The following is a 12,529-nucleotide window of genomic DNA, read 5'->3' on the forward strand; positions in this document are numbered from 1 at the left end:
AGACTAGGCTTCGCTCCCCACGCACATCAATGAGTCTTGGGCACCCATAATCCTGTCACCAGTTGTCCTTCCTTGGACCACTTTTGGTAGGTACTAACCACTGCATACCAGGAACACCCCACAAGATCTGCTGTTTTGGAGATGCTCTGACCCAGTCCTCTAATCATCACAATTTGACCCTTTTCAAAATCGCTCAGATGCTTACATTTGCCTATTTTTGCTGCTGCGAACACATCAACTTCAAGAATTGACTGTTCACTTGCAGCCTAATATATCCCACCCCGAAAGGTGCATTGTAACCAGATAATCAATATGATTCCCTTCACTTGTCAGTGGTTTTAAAGTTCTGGCTTCTCTGTATATATATATATATATATATATATATATATATATATATATATATATATCACCTTGGACAAGTTACTTTGTCTTCCTGTTTCCCGCACATCGGTTACTAGATTATAACCCTGACTGCAGGACAACTGTCTGCACAAGTGCTACATAAATATTGTATGCACTATACCATAAGAACAAGTTGATAAATAATGCTCTTTTTATATAACACAATGATGTCATTATCCTGTTATTGAAGAGGTTTCTCGCTGCCTCTCTGACCTGTGCCTCTTACTACATGCCAACCTGCGCAGGTACACGATGAGATACACAAAACAACATACACCCAAATCTCACAGACACCCACAGGCTAAATCTCAAGACTTGTGTGATCTCCCTGTGCCAAACAAAATAGCAGCATTCCTCGCCGAAAGGCTGCTCCGCTGATTTGGACTGTAACACAAATCCTTGGGTGGGGCCTTTTTATGAATCTAAAAAAGAAAAAAAGTGTTTGAGGGGAGAGGGAAAAGATTAGTGAGAGCAGGAGAGGGAAGTAGTGTTGTGCGGCTGTCAATGATTTATGAGTTGTGGGTTGCAGTCTGTGCTGGTTGGATGAACGAGGCATATGGGCTGGTCCTGCTCATTCACTTCTTCATAAACTAAACCAATGCACAAGACACTTTGTTTCCGCTTTACTCTATTCTCTGCCTAGTAGAACTAGTTCTTACTGCTCCTTTGTCTGCTGCTCTCCTCATCCAGGTTACTAGCTCACTTTTCTGCTGCTTTGTCTTTCGGATAAGTTACCACAGGCATCTTTGCTGATCCTCCTGGTCTTTTTTTTAACTCCGTAAATATGTTCCTTGAAATTCACCAACCCCGATACGGACAAATTAAAGTCAGGTTGCGAGATTGGTAAGTGCACAACTTTCTGTAACTTTTTGCTTGCTGCCTGATTTGGAAACGTGATGAATTGCTCAGGACGTTTAGGAAGTCTGTGGACAGAGAGGGAGAGAGATAGGTACGAAAGTAAATCTCTTGTTGTGCAATAGTTTGTCAGGTGTGCTGCCAAGTACCAGAAAACTGACATTGTTTAGTGTTTTATTTTTTAAACTTCCTGCAATTGATGGATCGGACCATGGACAAAAAAAATTGGAAGTTCTTTGCAGGTGCTAACTTTTGTTTTTGGAAAAATCTACAAAGTTCCCCCTTATGTCCCCAATGCTCCACTGTAGTCTTTTTTTTTTAAGACCTTCAGAAGTTTCCCTTGTTGAGACTTGCATGGACCACATGACCAAACATCAAGATGGCGAGACTTTAGGTGGGGCACTTGCAAATAATGGCTTTTGTTGAAGAGCATGATGAAAGGCTAGCCTTGTAACCGAGAGGGTGGGAGCCGACAGGCCTCTGATTGGGCCTATGCTTTGATGTATGACAGCAATGAGATGGGGAGACACTAACTTTATACAACAAGTTGATACAACTCTAAAGTTTAAGAGCTCGGAACTTTGTAATTAAAGCTTGGTGCAAAGTTTTATGTGCGGATGGACGGAATGTGTTCAGAAATTTACGGTGGTGTTTGTGTATGGTACATATATCTATCTCTATATATATATATATAAAACATATAACATGTATCTATATAAACTTATAAATAATCACCTGTGAAGTAGAGATAAATAAAATATTTTCTAGTGAAGATATATTTATAGTGGTTACGGTATTATAGATCTCTTTAAGACCATGAGTCTCCTGTTGATTTGTAACAGAGGGTAGCACTCCTGCATTCCGAAAGTAACCGTTGTATTTTATATTAAATTGAATTGTATTGTAAAAGAGGAAAAATAAACGGTAAAATAAAAACTGTTAGAAATTCTCCTTTGCACGATATTGCTGTTATCTGTAGTCCGTACAAACTTGCGATACACTGAATACTACACATATTTCGTGCACACAAATTAAATAATTCAACTATCTGAAAGTAACTACAGAAAAATGTTCTTGCTTTAGTCAAACAAGTAAATGAAGTATACTGTTTATATGCAGAAAATAGAATAGAGTTGTGTGCAAACTATGACTGAGGACCAATCTCAGAACTGCGCAGCTAAAGTCTTATATATCGCTGGAAATGTATCACTAGGAAACCAGTTTAGAGGGGAAAAAGATGTTTATTGATTTGTATACTGCGCATGGAGCTTCTCACACAAGGTTATGATTTCAGAATGTTCATTGGTTCCTAATTTTACAGCTGGTATCGTTCTGAACCATTCTGTAGATAGTACCAGTTATAAATGCAGAATAATTCGTACTACGTAGGAGTTGTGTTGTATGGTGGTGATCTCATGTAAGAGAGAACAGAGAAGGGACATTCCCAGTCTAGAAGGCAGAATCTTCCCTCAAATGCCCTCATTCGTGTCACCGACTCTCAACCGCAATTACAAAATCAGAATCTCATAGTCACCTATACTACAGCGGGGTTATCATGCTTGGTGGACTGTGAGTATGTCCAACATATATAAAATATAATCAAAACTTTATTGATAATTTATTTAAAATAGGTCAACCTCCTGATTGTATAAATTATAGCGAAATATTGAAAACCTATTGGAGTATTAGTGCATTAAATAAATAAGCGTGATTTAAAATTGCTGGTTTGTACTGCTGTGCCCTATCAATTATATCAGTATTCTTGATCTCAATTATTTACAATGGTGAGGATCAATACATTATATCACTTGTAGATTGAGTCTGAATGTCAAAATTAGATAAAATAAGGATTGTCCTCTAACAAATAACTATAGAGGTTAGTGGTCAGTATAATAATTGCTAGCTAAGATGCAGTATAAATATATTAGGTATTTATGTATGGGATATATATATATGAGATAGATATATGATATTCTGGGTGGGTATATATTCCCAAAATTCCTGGGGATGTGCAATACCTGGTGCGGTTCAAAATTGCTTTGTTATGTGGCATTTATGCCCAACCTATCATTTAGCTGCGTTCAGTAGCTATTTACTTCTATAGAGCTCTAGACTTGACTACAAATTGATCATTTAGGTTCAGAGACATTTTTCCCTCTGGCCTTTGATTTGGTTTTCTAGAGATCGCACACGGAGGGGGCGCAGTTTGTAATCCATGACACAATTCCGAGACTGGAGGTTTCCTCGCGCTGCGTTCCCAGCCTCAAACTCCAAGGATAGGACGGACGGATCTGACAAGTCTGATGTGTCCCCGTGAACACTGACATTATTGTTTACAGTCCAGCGCAGGATTGTGCCTTCATTGTTATAACTTCAGACGTCATAACTCCAGAAAGATATTTTAGGTCCCCTCTGCCGTGCAGAGAGGAGGCGGATTCTGTGGGTCCCAAAATACTCTTCTCATAAAGCTCAGACTGGTGCAACGTACGTGAGGAGCTATGGATGTTGTTGGATAAGATACCGATAGATTATACTATAGAGGCAAAGGGACTAAACAGGTGACAAGAACATAATGATAACATTAATGCCATTGTAAATCATTTTAAAACATCATTATATTTCAATTCAGGAATTTTTATTTTGAGTAAATAAATGAAGAAACGGAATCCGAATGATACAATATGTATATAACGTCTTCACTTCACACTGCTGCCGGCAGGTTATACGTCCGTTAGTCAGCGGAATATTTAGCTGCTGTGCTCACAATCCTTTTTATGTGGCACTGACTGACGCGACGTCTGCCGACGGATAAGACACCGACACTCCTCTCTCACCAACCCACAGCTTGTTGTTTTTTCCCCTGACCTAAGCAAAAAACAGGAGCCATGAAATATTCAGTAATACTTTGTTTTCTCAAAACCACCTAAACGTTTCCATCCAGCACTACAGCTGCCAAACACACAGCCGGTCTGTCTGGGTGCGTGGGGAGAACACACAGACAACTTGTACCCATACGGCTTAACCCCGCATCCCACTAGATCCCAATCTAAAGGCCACCGAGTCTCCCTGTGTCTGAGAAGAGACGGTGGCCGCAGGCTACTTGTCAGGATACCACGTCCTAACGTAACCCTAAAGGGGTCAAAGGGATATTCCGTGTAGGTGGCATGCTTGAAGATGGTCCAGGAAACATGCACAGCTTGAATCCGCTTCCTCTCTGGGGATAGATCATTCTACTTTACCATACAAAATGATAATTCCTACCCCAAATAAAGCTTTATTTTTACCCATTGATCTTTGTCAGCAGTACTACATAATGACATGACAAGGCCGGGCTAGAGGAGGGAGAGAGGAAGTGAGTGAGCTGTAACTTGATGTCACCCTATCATCAAAGCTTCCTCATAAGTCTAAAGCGCTCAGGCCACACGGAGAACATAATGACCACAGTCATAGAAGGTTACACACATGTACATAACAGCTCATACTTCAACGGCCGAGGCCATGAAAAAGAAGAAATGATTCAGAGCAGGTTTTATCATCATTCTCATGTTGGGATATTAATCACTTTGTAACAACATAAACCTGTTTGTGTGCAGTGAGAGATGGGATAGTCGTTCTAATCTCTGGTCTTCACATTCAGTGTTTACTAACCAAATGCTGACTGTAATGTGAAAAACACAAACAACAAAAGTTGCTTATATCTGGGAAAGTCTTGGTGGGTCATTACTGGTAAATGGACACAATTAGAATTTATATTCAACCTATCAATTCACCAAGAACTATTCCTCAGTCATGTGACTGGTTTCTAGTGAATTAATTGGCTGAATAGTGGGATCAGTATAGGCCAAGGGAGCACACAAAGGATATTGGTCCATATCTCAAAGTGCAAAAATAACTTAGAAATTGTCTAACACCGTAAAATGTAGAGTAATTCCTTTTATCTCAGTAGGCTTCTGTAACAGTGATAAGTGTGTTTAAGGAAGTTTATTTTGTAGATCTGATATAAACTATTTAACAGTGATACAAGTCGTTCATATATTGTCCTGTCACCATTGACTGAGCAGACTAATAACTATGACTATCTCCCTATAAGCCTATAGCCAGGTCCTGCTACCTACAACCAACCTCAGCAGCACCTTACTGGTAAATGCAGAACTTACATATAGGAGATTCTAATGGCGTCACAAAATTAAGAACAATTGCAGGGGTCAGCCCGGATAAATTGTTTAATATCTATATTTTATTGATTATGCTGTATGAATGCTGAGCCCAGACAAGTCACAATGATCCTGGTCACCAGAGCTGACGTTTGCGCAGACTGTAGGACGTGTTTGTATAAAGAAGGAAATTACAAACAAATTGTGATAGATTTAAGTTACTTATCAGATTATCGCCAGGAGACCGATCTCTTAGAAACTACTTTGCAATGACAGGGCTGATTTGCATGTTGTATTCCTGGGAGGATTATCAGACACAAATAAAACACAAATAAGATGTATATTAATCTTCAATTATTTTCATAATTCTTTGTTTTACAGTCAGTTACTTGATTAAATTATTTTTTATTGAATTCCCAGAACAATTAAGTGTTTCTAGACTGGAAAAAGCATATAAAAAAAAATGTGAAAATGATTAAAGTGTGCCTTTCACCGCTGAGACACGACTCTACTTGAATCTGAATTAAATCCCCACCCTGGTTGCTCAGTAGAGGGACAGATAAGAGTAATACCCGGTATATACTGAGTGTGCCTTCTGCAGCTCCTGTGGGATCCCTGTTTTTTCTACTTATTAGTCCATAGGATTCTAATTAATAAAGCAAGAAAAGAAAGATAAAGGACTTGATGACAGATCTGCGTTAAACAAAGCAATGAATGCAGCTATACTCAGATACTGTGGATCTAGTACACCTAGGATCTACACCTAGGCTACCTACCTAATCATTAATGACACTAAAAGCCAATCAAGTTGAAAACCCACCAATAAGGGAGAGATACTGCCCATCCAATGTAGGGCAAAGTGTACGAGACTGCAAATAGGAACTTGTCTACTAAATGCCGTTCCAAGCAGCAGGACCAGCAGGAATAATCCTTTACATTTATAGAAATCTTTGGCCTTTAATGTTTTTGTGCCGCTCATATTAACACCACAATGTCTGGTACATAGATACGAGGAAGAGCTGGGAATGGAACGTGAGCTAGTTTCTTCCTTCTGGCATCTTGCAGTGATGGGTGTCAGAAATCGCATCATTGCTTGTACATTTTCCCACACGAGCTGTGATAGCTTTTATTACTTTAATGAAGACTTTGAAAACAGTATTTGTCTTCATTAAACATAACAAAACCCTAAATAAATATAAATAAAAACATAAAACAAAATTTGTGATCAACTAAAAGGACTGAACTAACGTTAGTACATTAGCTGACGCTAACTAAGCAGATGACATTGTTGTTGGTTTTACTAATAACAATCTAGGTAAACGCTAAACACAGAATGAAGGATCAAAGGAAATGACAAGACAACACCCAAACACACAAACTAAAGATCAAAGGAAAACTTTGTATTGCACATCACTAATATAGTCATTTGTATGATGTCTTGTGTGTAAAATCAAAACACTGTCTAAGCCTCTGTGAAGCTGCAGCCTAGGTCAGGGCTCCCATTATAATGAAGGGGACCTGCTCTATCCCTGTCACAAGATTCGGCAGACACACGGGTGCAAAAAACTCAGAGCTTACTTACCTCCATGTGATACCTCCCAATAACCAAGTACATTTACTAAGAGACTAGTCTCCGAATACAGCTCGATCTTAGCTGAGCACAGACGCTGAGGACATACAGCTTGTTGCTACAGCACAGGTAATACTGGACTGTAGGATTCCCAAAAATAATTTCCCTTTAATATTTAGTATACGTATTTGGCCATTGACATTTTTTTTAAACTTGGACAGGTTGTCACTGAACAAAAACACAATGCCAAAAGACAAGCAAATGACACTGCACTATAGACTGACCTGCAGTATAGACTAACCTGTACTATAAGTTAACCTACATTATACAGACTGACCTGTAGTATAGACTAACCTGCACTATATACCTGCGCTATAGACTAACCTACATTATATAGACTGACCTGCAGTATAGACTAACCTACATTATATAGACTAACCTGTGCTTTAGATTACATTATATAGACTAATCTACACTATAGATTTACCTATATTATATAGACTAACCTGCAGACATTACACAACTTACATTATATAAAGAAACCTTTAATGCAGAATAATTGTTGTTGGAAAAATTTATTTTTTCTTGTCTTCAAATAAGCAAAAAATACGGCTTAATAATTGTGTGTCTGTCTTAAATATGTAAATATTTGAAGTAATTCCCATAACAATACTAGAATTGCTAACAATAAAATAATCACACGCAGCTAGTGGTTTAAATCTGAACTAAGTAAATCTTTACGTAAGCTGCATCTAGACTGCATCATCCACCAACCTCAACAGTAACAATGGCAGAAGTTGTTTAATTACACTGAACATGGTGACCGGACCTGTTAGATAAGTGTGTAACACTGTTCCACTAATAGTGTCAGACAATAAATGTGATCAGTGACTAGCGGGCAGGTCCTGCACCATCCCTCAGGTTGGCGGCAGCAGTCACAGCGTGTATCAGGAAGTCGGCATTTACACTGCAAGCTACGTGGTCGCATACACACACTCAGAGCCTCTGTGTGTCACTAGCCTGAGGTATAAATCACCAGATGCAGGTCCAGGCAGTCATCAAATTAATTCATTTTGCATTTATTGAACCAGTGAGCGGAAAATATCTTTCTGTCTGGATAAATAATGCTGACAAACGGCCAGATCAACAATATAGAGACAACCAGTATTTGTTTGAGTAATGTTATATGAATGGCAGAGCTCCATAAGAAGAGGAGAGAAATTATGTGTTTTATGACAAAGTAACGGCTACATATCCAACATGTATGTAATATGGTGGTCATATAGGTTTGCTGAGTGCCCAGCACAAGTCTTGTAGCAGGACAGTTGTTTGATAGTAAAACTTGTCATAGAAATGTGATGGAAAATGGCAGTGTAATATTGTAGTCGTATATGTCAGTGTAATACAGCAGTATAAGCTATCAGTGTAATATTGATGTGTTAGATTTCAGTGTAATATGGTAGTGTAAGATGGCAGTGTGTTATGGCAGTGTGGTATAGCAGTGAAAGATGGCAGTGTACTATGGCAGTGTAAGGCAGCAGTATAGTACGGCAGGGTAGTATATCAGTACTATAGCAGTGTAAGGCAGCAGTATAGTACGGCAGGGTAGTATATCAGTACTATGGTAGTGTAAATCAGCAGTATAGTACGGCAGGGTAGTATATCAGTACTATGGTAGTGTAAGGCAGCAGTATAGTACGGCAGGGTAGTATATCAGTACTATGGCAGTGTAAGGCAGCAGTATAGTACGGCAGGGTAGTATATCAGTACTATGGCAGTGTAAGGCAGCAGTATAGTACGGCAGGGTAGTATATCAGTACTATAGCAGTGTAAGGCAGCAGTATAGTACGGCAGGGTACTATATATCAGTACTATAGCAGTATAGTACGGCAGGGTAGTATATCAGTACTATAGCAGTATAGTACGGCAGGGTAGTATATCAGTACTATAGCAGTATAGTACGGCAGGGTAGTATATCAGTACTATAGCAGTATAGTACAGCAGGGTAGTATATCAGTACTATAGCAGTATAGTACGGCAGGGTAGTATATCAGTACTATAGCAGTATAGTACGGCAGGGTAGTATATCAGTACTATAGCAGTATAGTACGGCAGGGTAGTATATCAGTACTATAGCAGTATAGTACGGCAGGGTAGTATATCAGTACTATAGCAGTATAGTACGGCAGGGTAGTATATCAGTACTATAGCAGTATAGTACGGCAGGGTAGTATATCAGTACTATAGCAGTATAGTACGGCAGGGTAGTATATCAGTACTATAGCAGTATAGTACGGCAGGGTAGTATATCAGTACTATAGCAGTATAGTACAGCAGGGTAGTATATCAGTACTATGGTAGTGTAAGGCAGCAGTATAGTACGGCAGGGTAGTATATCAGTACTATAGCAGTGTAAGGCAGCAGTATAGTACGGCAGGGTACTATAGCAGTATAGTACAGCAGGGTAGTATATCAGTACTATAGCAGTATAGTACGGCAGGGTAGTATATCAGTACTATGGCAGTGTAAGGCAGCAGTATAGTACGGCAGGGTAGTATATCAGTACTATAGCAGTATAGTACGGCAGGGTAGTATATCAGTACTATAGCAGTGTAAGGCAGCAGTATAGTACGGCAGGGTAGTATATCAGTACTATAGCAGTATAGTACGGCAGGGTAGTATATCAGTACTATAGCAGTATAGTACGGCAGGGTAGTATATCAGTACTATAGCAGTATAGTACAGCAGGGTAGTATATCAGTACTATAGCAGTATAGTACGGCAGGGTAGTATATCAGTACTATAGCAGTATAGTACGGCAGGGTAGTATATCAGTACTATAGCAGTATAGTACAGCAGGGTAGTATATCAGTACTATGGTAGTGTAAGGCAGCAGTATAGTAGGACAGTGTTGTACTAGCACAAATGGTTCTCTGTTTCCGACCTGTGACTCATGCTGGTTGTGTTGTTAGGCGTTGATTGAAACCTGTTGCTATGAATCTAATCATGGACATTTCTGTTTGTTGCAGGAGGAGGAAACTACTGGATTATGTGTAGAAATTCTATAAAGACTCATCGTATGGTGAAACACTTTCAGAAATATTAAGATTTCTTTTCAGCTCCTACAAGCTGGAATCTGCGATGTAATGATACAGAGGAATTGTACTTAGCTTAATAATGGTCCCAAGACCCAGCTAGGAGAGCGATGGCAGCGCGGCCTCAGCGTCAGACTAAACAGCTTCCTTTGTGGCCCCCGGCCCTCTCCACAACACAGGATCCTCTTTCATTCATCATGTGGTCCAGTGACATTCAGCCACCTCAGGGTGAGCTGGGCCGTAATGGGGTTTAGTTCTCAGAAACTTCCTTTCAAGATGTAATATCAACATAATCCGCTCTCACGCACTGATAAGGGGACGTGTCCCCTGATCTCATCTCCTCGGGGGCCGCTACTAAAGATCACATTTGGGTTATTTTAAAAATAGTCTCATTCGTTCATTCATTATAGTATTTATATATCACACCAGCTAATCGATCTGGGAGTATCTTATATTTTTGGAACATAGGACGCACAATGAATTAAAAAGAGCTATTATTGACAATAACAAATATATATTTAACATCAGGAGATTATCACAACTACAGTTATTTTAGATAAAGTTTAGGTATGGGGTGACTTCCTGTGGTTAAATCTGGCCACACATACTGATTTGGCCTCCAAAATGTCCGGACGAGTGCAGCGTGTGACCACATTCGACAGATCAAAGTCCATCCCAGGGTGATCAGAATTGATCTATCTGGATGGTTAGGCGCAAAGGGGATCACAGATCAGTCAGATGCACAGCAGAGTCTGGGGGGTGAAGACCAAGATCTCTGCCTGTCTTTATCATCAACGTTTGTCCCAATTACTTCCAGATCCAGCTGTGATGGACCATCATATTGCAATGGATATGGCCAGCTTAAATCTGATGAAGTACAGGGAGCCTCTCGGAGCCTAAATCCGGATGGCATGTGCCTAGGGCTGCACTTATTTTGGGGCAGTGCACATAATACGCAGCTACAGGTTTTTGTTTTTAGTCCTGCGTGTGGATTCCAGAGATGTGAATAATGCCATTGAGGTTCATTTTCAACCAGGTACGTGACCCAGATCCGCCGCACCTCCACCTTCTGTTACCAGTGCAACTCGCTCTGTGAGCCGACGTTCATTAATTGCGGCTCACATAGCTCGTTCTACGTGCCAGAAAAACTGTATCTTGTATTGCACAAAGACTGACATATCTGTATATTGTGCATTTATAAATGTTGTTAGAACCGGTTTTATTTAAAACAACTTGTATTGTTGTAGTAAAGCAGCTGCTATGTCTGCAGGAGGTGTGTTCTAACAGCGAGACAATATTATTTGTGTGTCACTCCTACACAGCAAAATACACAGCTGGGTGAGAGCTCTCCCATAGTCACCAAGTACGGTGTATTTTACCACATGAAAAGCCGCTATCACAGCAATCTGCTGATGAACAGAAAAATGTTCTTTTTCATGCATTCCAGATTAGAAAAGTAAAAGATTAGCGCCTACACCTGGGAGGAAATGTCTATAGGTGTTAAAATGGAAATATGTTTACTAAATTCTTTCAGTTTCCTAGTAGTCAGCGCACCTTTGAATTGTGCACATTGTGCTGTGTGTTCCTGTAACGTGTCTGTGGCTGGAGGGTTACTAACATGCTGCGGGAATCTGAATGAAGCTGGACAACGTCCCTGGTTCTCACCCCGCTGACGTGGATGTCTTGGACTCTCACTGGGTTGTGCTGTAGCTGATGGGATTCCTGGCAGAGTGATTTGGAAATGACTCTATAAAATCACATTGCCAGGGATTTCCAATCAGTCACAGACCTGTCTTCCTCAGCTGCCGGACTGCGTGTATCGCTGTGTACGTGTACAGACGTCTTCTACCAGGGGAACCTGTGCCGCACTGAATAACTTAGCGGCTGGGCAGGGTCCAGGCGGGAAGGACTTAGCTGGCTCTGTGAACAGGTCTTGTGGATTAATGTTCACAGTGGCTAAGTTCCACCTCTCTGGGATCACTGACAATGAGCTGATTGGTCGGTGTCCCCTGGATGTTATCTCTAAATAACACATCATTACATCACACAATTCCAGCATTATGTGTTCAGTATAACCACAATCCATACATGTAAGTAGTAAGTTGTATTGCCGGTAGGTAATAACAAGGACCATTTATACTTTTCTAAGATATTTTCAAAGTCGTTTTTTTACATCTGAGATCGCTGATCACGTCAAATTAATGTCTATGGGCTCCGATTAATATTTAATCCGTTTCATGTGTTTTTATGAAGCACAGAAATCACCAATGTGTCAGTTACACATATGTAATACACACTAATGTTCTATTTGTTTTTGCCAATAAATCTTTCACACGTACATCACAAATGAGAATTTAGTCTAAAGGTTCATAACTAAGAGTGATGTACGTGGGATGGGTTGACACACACAAAGCCATATGCCTATTTCTGTAATCAGGAATGGTTCCCCAATC

At 40.0% G+C, this 12,529-nt stretch overlaps 1 long non-coding RNA gene across 1 annotated transcript; it reads left to right on the forward strand.

The window, feature by feature from the left end:
- The first annotated feature begins 915 nt into the window (after positions 1-915).
- On the forward strand, positions 916-11,613 carry LOC142098846 (uncharacterized). The gene is made up of 2 exons (XR_012678443.1): positions 916-1,245; positions 10,011-11,613. It is a non-coding gene; the product is annotated as an uncharacterized LOC142098846 (long non-coding RNA).
- Positions 11,614-12,529: the final 916 nt, after the last annotated feature.

Source organism: Mixophyes fleayi, chromosome 8 (assembly GCF_038048845.1).
Source record: "Mixophyes fleayi isolate aMixFle1 chromosome 8, aMixFle1.hap1, whole genome shotgun sequence".
NCBI classification, from domain to species: Eukaryota; Metazoa; Chordata; class Amphibia; order Anura; family Limnodynastidae; genus Mixophyes; species Mixophyes fleayi.